This window comes from Herpailurus yagouaroundi, unplaced genomic scaffold (assembly GCF_014898765.1).
Source record: "Herpailurus yagouaroundi ecotype Mexico unplaced genomic scaffold, PumYag 186, whole genome shotgun sequence".
NCBI classification, from domain to species: Eukaryota; Metazoa; Chordata; class Mammalia; order Carnivora; family Felidae; genus Herpailurus; species Herpailurus yagouaroundi.
The window spans coordinates 37,528,122-37,537,952 of record NW_024412417.1 but is presented as its reverse complement, the minus strand read 5'-3'; the positions used below and the strand labels follow the sequence as shown (position 1 = coordinate 37,537,952).

The window sequence follows — 9,831 nt, the reverse complement described above, 5'->3', positions numbered from 1 at the left end:
GAAGCAAGGCAACGTGGAGGAAGCATGGGTCCTGGGAAATAAAGGGGGGCCGGTTCGGGGATCCAGAGAATCAATTACATGTACATGTGTCACTCATTGTGCTCTCAGAGAACTGTGAGGACAAGCTGGATTCTTTTTATGGGCTCCTTCTGCTCTTACAGAAGGGATTAAATGGGTTCTAATATGTCATTCAGAGAGAGTTGACAATGATTTGAGTACTTCCCAGAGATTTAGGCCTTTGTCATGTATGCACAGTGATTAGTGCATGTACACAAATATGTGCTTTAGCTGGCATGGGCCTTAAGTCCTTCTTAGGCAAATATGTATCTAGCAGGTGATCTTTGGAGGATAGCGATAAGATATCTAGGCCATGAGACCTTAGCAGAATCAGGGGGAAATAAACAAGCACCTGGTTCAGGTGATGGAAGTGGCAAAGAGAAGAATTTCCCCTCCAAAGGGCAAACAGATACACGTTCTTATGCCTCTGTGGTTAAGATGAAGCCAGCCAAACTGTACAATTTGTGTAGAGAAATTGTAGAGAAGGGCTTTATGTGTCTGTGAATTGACTAAGCTCAGTGCTGCAAAACTCATGCCTCTGAAAATTCTATACAATCTTACTGTGACTGAAATAGGACAAGAGAATCACCTTCATGAGAGTGGGCTGAGATGGCAAAATAATAAACCCAGAAGCCGGCCTCGTTGTGCTGGGTGGACTATGAATCACTAGTAAAATAAGAAAGTCAATCCTTCTGCTAAGTGTGAGGAGTTTGAATGGGTAGTCATCACCCTGGATGGTGTTCTCACGCTTCTTAAATATTTTCAGTGTCGGCACAGACGCTGAACACAGGATCTCCACCAGCAATTGTACAAGAAACAAAGACCAGTGCTCAAGAGGAGAGAGATGATTACTAGGGAAAGTGATCCTCTATAAATTGACCTGTTCATTCATTTATTTACTCGTTCATTCAGCAGAATTTTAACAAGCGCCTATGACAGGCTAGGCCCTGTGCCGGGAATTGGCAATACCATGGTGAACAAAAGTAGGAATGGTCTCTGATCTCTTGGGGCTTGCAGCCTAGTGAGAAAGACAGTTATTTACCAAATGATTTCACTAGTAAATACATGCACATGTGTAAATCATGATTAGTCCCATAAGAGAGAGGCGTCTGATGCTCTCAGAACCTATGATAGGTTTCCTTTGTTCTTTGGTCAGGACAGTTGGGGGACCAGGGAAGTCTTTCTTAAGGGAGTGATTATCAACTGAGATATTAGGTGAGTAGAAGTGAGCCAAAATAAGAGGGGAGGAAACCCAATTCCCTCAGTAGAATAAAGAGCATGTACAAAGGCCTTGTGATGGGAGACTGTTTGGTCCATTCCAGGGATGGACAGAAACCGGTATGGCTGGAGTGGAATGAGTGGTGGGAAGGGTGGGAGACGAGGCTCAGGAAGTATGTAGCAGCCAGACTGTGCTGTTCTTTAGAGGTTATTTGGCATCTTTGGGCATTTTTCTAAGAGTGAAACAAAGTTTGACAAATGCAGAATTGTAGGCGGAGTAGGATTAATGTAAAAATGAGTGTCTGGCTGGATGTAACTCTGGCAGATCAATAGTAAAATCTCTTTGGGGTAAAATAGATTCAACACAGCCACCCAGGAGATGCAGACAATGCCCTGTGTGAGGTCACCTCACCATCCAAAAATACAAAGCCCATGTGGAAGCAGGTCACCCTCAGTGAGGCTCATCAGACACGACGTACATCAGGAGTAGATCTATAGAAGCCGTAAAATTGAGGAATCAGGTAGAGACTGTAAGAGAAGTGTGTGACATATTAAAAGCATAAATAAAAAAAAAAAACACGAGAAAAGAACAAAGTAGCATAAAGTGACCGGGCAGATTGGGAAAAAAGATTAAAAAGGAAACTTTAAGGTGAAATATAGTTGTAGATATGAGCTCAGTGAATTAGATGAGCAGTTCTAGACCTAGCTTAAGTGAGAATTAGTGAACTGTAAGGTGGATTTTAGGAACTTAATCCTAATTCACCAGAGAACTATAAACAGATAGAAAATAGTATAGACATACTAAGATGCATGGAGGACATGATGATAAAGTAAAACACACACATATATGCATATATGCATATACACACATCTGTTTATGCATGTGTGTTTGTGTGTGTGCGTATACACATGCATATATGTGGCAGATGTGCATATATATGAGAAAATAGAAAAATGGGATTAAGGCAAGAGTCAAGATACAATAGACAAGATGAGTCAAACCCACAGGTAATCAAATATTTTTTTTTTAATTTGTTTTTTAAGTTTGTTTATTTTTGATAGAGACAGAGTGTGAGCATGAGCTGGGGAGGGGCAGAGAGAGAGAGAGAGGGAGACACAGAATCCAAAGCAGGCTCCAGGCTCCAGGCTCCCAGCTGTCAGCACAGAGCCTGACGCGGGGCTTGAACTCACAAACTATGAGATCATGACCTGGGCCGAAGTCAGACACTTAACTGACTGAGCCACCCAGGCGCCACCCCCGCCCCCCGTAATCAAATATGAATAAGATTGTGAAATAGTAAGGACAACAAGAAGAGCTTAAAAATTTCCACCAACAGGAGGGGAATCATCTTTAAAGGAATGCCTATTATATAGAGAATAGGGTTTTCAATTGCAACAACTGATGCCAGAAGAAAATAGAATAATATTTTTAAAAGGAAGTCAGAATTAAAATATTAAATATCCTTGTAATTTTTTGACAAGGAAGTCAATCAAAGAAATCAATTTTACATTTTGTTAAATCAAGTATGAATTAAAAAAATTATTATGAGAGAGCAAGGCGGGGAGGGACAGAGAGGGAAAAGGAGAGAGAGAATCCCAAGCGTGCTCTGCACTATTAATGCAGAGCCTGATGTGGGGCTCAAACTCATGAATTGTGAGATCGTGACCTGAGCCAAAATCAAGAGTCAGACACTTAATCGACTGAGCCACCCGGGTGCCCCAAATCAGGTATGCATTTTAAAATTGAAGGATAACCAGTAAAGGAGTAGAAATTGAATATTTAACTTCTAGACCAGGAGAGGGGGGGGAAAAGAAATAAAGAGAACATGACTATTCCAATAAATGATAAAGAGGAAGAAAAGGCAGGGAAAATAGAAAGTTCAAATAAAATGGTACAAATAAAATACACAATAGATGGAGTAAGTGTAAATTGATTAACTTTTCTTCACTTAAGAATTAGAAGTTGTTGGATTCGATTTAAAAAACCAAAATCCAGAAATACACTCTTTAGAAAAGAGACAAGTTTAGAACACTAAAATTAGTAAATAAAAGCTAAAAGAATAGAAGAATACAGGTCAGGCAAGTACCAAAATAAAACCTGTATGGACATATCCATATCAGACAAAATAGATTTGACTCAGTAAACATTATTAGGGTAGAATGGGATCACTTTATAATAACAAGAACATGTAATAACTCAAAACATGAGTGGACCTAATAAAGCCTCAAAACATATAAACAAATGTTGTTAGACAGGTCAGTAATTGATGGATCACATATAATGTCGTAAGAGATATTCATAGAAGATATGAACAATGCAATTATCAAATTTGATTGAATGGGCATATATAAAACTCTGTATACTCTGTACAGAGAGACAACTGATTCTTTTCACACTCTCTCACACATGTCATTGAGCAAGTATCCACAAATATGAAGAATCAATATTATTCAGATTACATTTTTATCACAATGCCATTAAATTTAAATAAATAATAAAAATGTAATTTAACCCCCAATTTATTGGAACTAAAGAAAGAAATCCACTTATCCTAATAACTCACAGGTTAAAGAATAAATTGTATGGGAATGTTACAAATAAAAATTTGTGGATAAGCCTACAGCTAGTATGAAGATTGAAATAGTAATCAAAAACTTTCCAACAAAGAAAGGCCCAGGACCAGTTCTCTTCAGTGGTAAATTCTACCAAATATTTGAAGAAGAATTAGTGCCAATCCTTCTCAACTTTTCCAAAAATGTGAAGAGGAGGGAACAGTGTCAGACTAATTTTATAAGGCCTGCATTATCCTGATACCAAAGCCAGAAAAAGAAACTACACAAAAAGAAAACCACAGGTCAATATCCCTGATGAATATAGATGTAAAAATGTTCAACAAAATACTAGCTAACTGAATAAAACAGCATATACACCATGCCCAAGTGGGATTTATCCTTGGGGTGCAAGGATGACTCAACAAAATAATACAAAAACCAATTAATGTGAGAAACCACATTAACAGAATAAAAGATGAAAATCACATAGTCCTCTCAATAGATGCAAAAGAAATATATGACAAAATTCAATACCCGTTCATGATAAAAACTCTCAATAAGCTATAAAAGGAATGTACCTCAACATAATAAAGGTAATATTTGACAGGTCCATAGCTAACATCATATTCAGTGTTCAAGATTGAGTTATTTTTCTAAGATCAGGAACAAGACAAGGATGTCGCTTTATTCATAATAGTCCTGGAAGTCCTAACCAGAGCAATTAGGCAAGAGAAAGAAATTTAAAGTACACAAATCAGAAAAAAAATTTAAAATGGTCCCTGTTTGCAGATGATAAGATCTTATAAACAGAAAACTCTGGAGACCCCATTTAAAAAAACCTGTTAGAACTAATAATCGAATTCAGTAAAGTTGTAGGATACAAAATCAACATACAAATAACAGTTGTATATCTAACAACATACTATCTGAAATGGAAATTAGGAAAACAATCCCACTTACATTGCACCAAAAAGAATGAAATACTTGGGAATAAACTTAACTAAGGTGCTGAAAGACTTAGGTACGGAAAACTACAAAATATTGATTGAAGGAATTAAGACAAACAGGTGGAAGGACATCCCATGTTCATGGATCAGAAGACTTCAAATTGTTAAAATTTCTATACAACCCAAAGTGATCCACAAATTCAGTGCAATGCCTATCAAAGTCTCAATGCTATTCTTTACAGAAAAAAAAAAAAATTCTAAAATTTGCATGAAACCACAACCTCCCCCAAATTGCCAAAGCAATGTTGAGAAAGAACAAAGCTGGAGGTATCACACTTTCTGATTTCAAATACAAGGTTGTAGTAATCAAGGCAATATAGTACTGCAATAAAAACAGGCATAAAGGCCAAAGGAACAGATAGAGTCACACCTTATAATAAACTTATGGTCAACTGAAAGTCAACAAGAGTGCCAAGAATACCCAATCGGGAAAGGATAGCCTCTTCAACAATAGTCGCTTCAACAAATGGTGCTGGTAAAACTGGATATGCCCGTGCAAAAGAATGGAATTGGACCCTTAACCTTACACTATTCACAAAAGTCAACTCAAACTGGATTAAAGACCTAAATATAAGACCTGAAACTCCAAAGTTACTAGAAGAAAAGATAGGGGAAAAGCTCCAGGAGATTGGTCTTGGCACTGGTCTCACAGATAGGACACCCAAAGCACAGACAACAAAAGCAAAAGAAGTGGGATTGCACTGAACTATGAAAGGCTTTTGCATAGCAAAGGAAACAAACCAAAAGAGTGAAAAGGAAACCTATACAGTGGGAGAAAATACTTGCAAATCATCTGTCTGATAAAGGGTCAATATCGAAAATATGTAAAGAATTCACACAACTCAATTGCAAAAACCAAAGAAGTCAATTAAAAAAATGGGCAAAGGGGAGCGCCTGGCTGGCTCAGTCAGGTAAGTGTCAGACTTTGGCTCACATCATGATCTCACGGTTTGTGGGTTCGAGCCCCATGTCGGCCTCTGTGCTGACAGTTCAGAGCCTGGAGCCTGCTTCAGATTCTGTGTCTCTCTCTCTCTCTGCCGCTCCCCCACTCACACTGTCTCTCCCTGTCTCTCTGTCTCTCTCAAAAATGAATGGACATTAAAAAATTTAAAATGGGCAAAGGACCTGAGTAGACATTTCTTCAAAGAAGGCATACAAATGTCCAACAAGTATATGAAAAAGTGCTTAAGATCACTAATCAGCAGGGATATAAAAATCAAAAGCACAATAAGATGTCATCTCACACCTGGTAGAACGGCTGTTATCAAAAAGACAAAAATTAACAAGTGTGGGTTGTGTATATATGGAGAAATTGGAATTCTTGCATACTGTTGGTGGGAAGGTAAACTAGGAAAGACATTATGAAAGACAGTATGAAAGTTCCTCAAAAACTTAAAAATAGAACTACCTTAAAATCCAGCAATCCCACTTATTGGCATATATCCAAAGGAAATGAAACAGTATTTCAAAGAGCTATCTGCATTCCCACATTTACTGCAGCATTATACACAATAGCCAAGATCTAGAAACAACCTAAATGTCCGTCAGTGGTTGAGTGAATGAAGACGTTGTGAGATTTACATACACACACACAAATGGAGTATTTTTTAGCTTTAAAACCCCCAAAATTCTGCTCTTTGCAACAACATGGATGATCTGAATGACATTATGCGAAGTAAGAGAACACACATAAAAACGAATACTGCAGAATCTCACTTATATATGAAATCTAAAACAGGCGTACTTATAGAAGCAGAGAGTATGATGGTGGTGGACAGGGGCTAGAGGAAGGAGGAAGGGGGGTGATGTCAGTCTAAAGGTTCAAAGTTTTTGTTAGAAAAAATCCTGGAGATCTAACGTACAGCATGGTGACTATAGTTAACAATATTGTATTGTATACTTGAAATATGCTAACAGGATAGATCTTAAGTGTGCTCACCACACACACAGAAAGGGAATTATGTCAGGTGACGAATATGCATAGATTGTGGAAATCATTTCACAATGTATATCAAAATATCAAGTTGTGTGCCTTAAACATATACAATATTTACTTGTCAATTACAAATTTTTTCAGTAAAGCTGAAAAAAAGGATAAAAAAGATTCATAAAGGGGCGTCTGGGTGTCTCAGTCGGTTAAGCGTCCGACTTCGGCTCAGGTCACGATCTCATAGTTCGTGGGCTCAAGCCCTGTGTCGGGCTCTGTGCTGACAGCTCAGAGCCTGGAGCCTGCTTCGGATTCTGTGTCTCCCTCTCTCTCTGCCCCTCCTCTGCTTGGGCTTTGTCTCTCAAAAATAAATAAATGTTAAAAAAAAAGAAACAAACCTTGGAAGAACCAGCCACCCCCAGACAGTTCTATAGTTTGGAGCTTAGAGCTTAGACCTGCCCCAGAGATGTAAATGAGTTATCTGTGTATAGGTGGAAATTGAAACCAGCATACTATAGATGAAGCCGTGAATGAATATTTAATAGGTGGAAAAGGGGAAAATGTAAAGTGCATTTTGCAGGCCACAAAGAGGCAAATAAGAATGGGGTTTCGCAGTTGTACAGAATTTGGTTTTTGAATGTTTATTGAATGCTTATTAAATACTTATTGGTTGACTAGAAACAGAATTTTCAACAGTTTCTATAAAATCCTTGATGTGACTTTCAGTTCCATCTAATGTGGGCCATGGAAGAGATCAGTGGACGACAGAAAATAATGGGAACAGAAGATTTTTGGAAAATGGACCTGGATACAGGTGCATCAGAGATACATCCCTAGCCTTCCACGCTGGCATGTTGTTGTCAGAAATTCTCCTTTATTAAGGAGAACTTTGGGAAGAAGTGCTACCTTCTTTTGGGGTCAAATTATGCTAAAAACAAAACAAAGCCTTGTATTTGTTCTATTCAGTTTTCATCCTGAACATTTCTGTCTGTGACCATACTAATCTTCTCTTCTTATTCATCCCCTGATCCTCAATTAGAACTTACCAGATTGTGTATTGTCTGGTCCTGCAGAGAAAGATTCTAGTTGAGTTGGGTTCCTTCCAATCTTCGGGTCTTCTGATGTCAAGCAGTGTGTGTGTGTGTGTGTGTGTGTGTGTGTGTGTGTGTGTGTGTGTGTTTCCCCACCAATAGGTGCTGCCTCAATTTCCAGTGCAGTATCCCAGAAAAATCAGCATATGACAGGCCCTCTTTTTCAGGAGACCAGGTCTGGAGCTTAGCTCTGGACCACAAAATCTTAGCTTTCAGTCCCATCTCATCAGGTTATATAGCTGATTATGTACCTGCTGGGCTGTCCTAGCAGAAACCCTTCCCTTTTCTTATTAACAGAACTGGCTGAATGAGTTTTGATTCATGGATTCACAGTCATTGTGGGTGGAACAAGTTTTTGGCTCATTTTCTGTTTTAAATGTGCTGTATACAAAGTATCACTGTGAGTCAACAAGAAAGGTAAAAACCTTTCAGGAAGAGGGATAAGTTCAAGTGCCAGGGCCTGGGGGAGAGCCTCGGAACTGCCTAGATGTGGAGCTCTGTACAACAGGAGTTTTTTAAACACCTCCCGTCTGTCAGGCACTATGCATATATTAAGTATTCCAGTCTTACAACAGTCTTTATTTTAAAGATAAATTAAAAGGAGACTTTCAAAGAGGACAAAAACAACTTTCCCCAAACCCTTTCTCTTGCTGATTACTCCCTGTGGATTTACAGGATTAGGTGAGCCTATAGGAGGGGAAAATTGTATGACTAGGAAGGCCACACCCACAGGTTTTGGTAATATCCTGAACTGTCCCTCAAAAAGGCAATATCCCTTTCAGTTGACAGGATATTACAATGCGTGTATTTCATTTCACTTTTTTTCTTCTTCACTTTTAATATTCATGAAAGTCCCAAATGAACCCTTCTCCATCTTGGGAATCTGATATCCACTCCATCTGGGACACATCTCACACTGTAACACCAGCAGACCTAAAGATTTACCAGAATTGAGTTTTACTTTCTAGAATTTGCATTTTAAAAACAATAGACTTGAAGTGTAGAATTTTTTTTTAATGTTTATTTATTTTTGAGAGAGAGAGTGCAAGTGGGGGAGGGACAGAGAGAGGGGGAGACAGAGAATCCAAAGCAGGCTTCGTGCTGTCAGCACAGAGCCTGATGAGGGGCTCGAACTCACGAACTGCAAAATCATGACCTGAGCTAAAGTCTGATGCTCAACCGACTGAGCCACCCAGGTGACCTGAAGTGTAGAATTGTGATTACATAAACTGTCTTTCACACACCAACCTTCTGAGGGACAGGCTTGCCGTTGGATATTCTAGAAGCCAGAGGAAACTAACTCAGCTATTTGGGAAGAGTTATGTGAGTCCAGTGAACCCTGGGTTGTTTATCTGTTTCTGTTTTTTGAATAGGCTTCGAACTGACGAGGTTTAGAACCAAGATTGCCGTCATAAATGGCTGATAGCTTTGCTCGCCCACCTCCTTGCTCTCTATGCTGAAGCACCCTACAGCATTCCTGAGGAAGGGCATAAAGGGAAAGCCTGCGAAGTCCAGCAGGGAGCAGCAGTTAAGGCTCCCTGATCCTTCTAGGCTGAGGACAGCCTCTTGCTGGGGAGGCAGCAATCTTGAAAAGCCTGAGAAAAAGCTCTAGATTCTTTCTCACGGGAATCCTCTAAGTGTGTAGATGGCACTCGCTTGTTTTCACCTCTTTAGCTCTTTCCCCTTTTCACCTCTCTCATTGCTTCACTCCTGCCAAACCTCACGACAGGATTCTTCAAGTTTTGCGCATATCATAGGGAGGCTCTTACCTGGGCATTAGTGACCAAGAGTAAATGATGTCCATTTGCTTAAGATGACATAGGGTGGGGTGCCTGGGTGGCTCAGTCAAGCATCTATTGATTTTGGCTCAGGTCAGGATCTCGTGGTTCGTGAGCAAGCTTGAGCCCTGCATCTGGCTCTGCACTGGCGGCAAGGAGTCTGCTTGGGATTCATTCTCTTTCTCTCTCTCTCTCTCTCT

The 9,831-nt window shown here is 39.4% G+C and overlaps 1 protein-coding gene across 1 annotated transcript in view; it reads right to left on the bottom strand.

The window, feature by feature from the left end:
- GSDMC (gasdermin C) overlaps window positions 1–8,125 on the bottom strand; it is a 23,060-nt gene extending 14,935 nt beyond the window's left edge. The window contains exon 1 of the mRNA XM_040494420.1: window positions 7,809–8,125. The gene's annotated coding sequence lies outside the window, so the exon portion shown is untranslated. The remainder of the gene's footprint in view (window positions 1–7,808) is intronic.
- Between the last annotated feature and the right edge of the window lie 1,706 nt (window positions 8,126–9,831).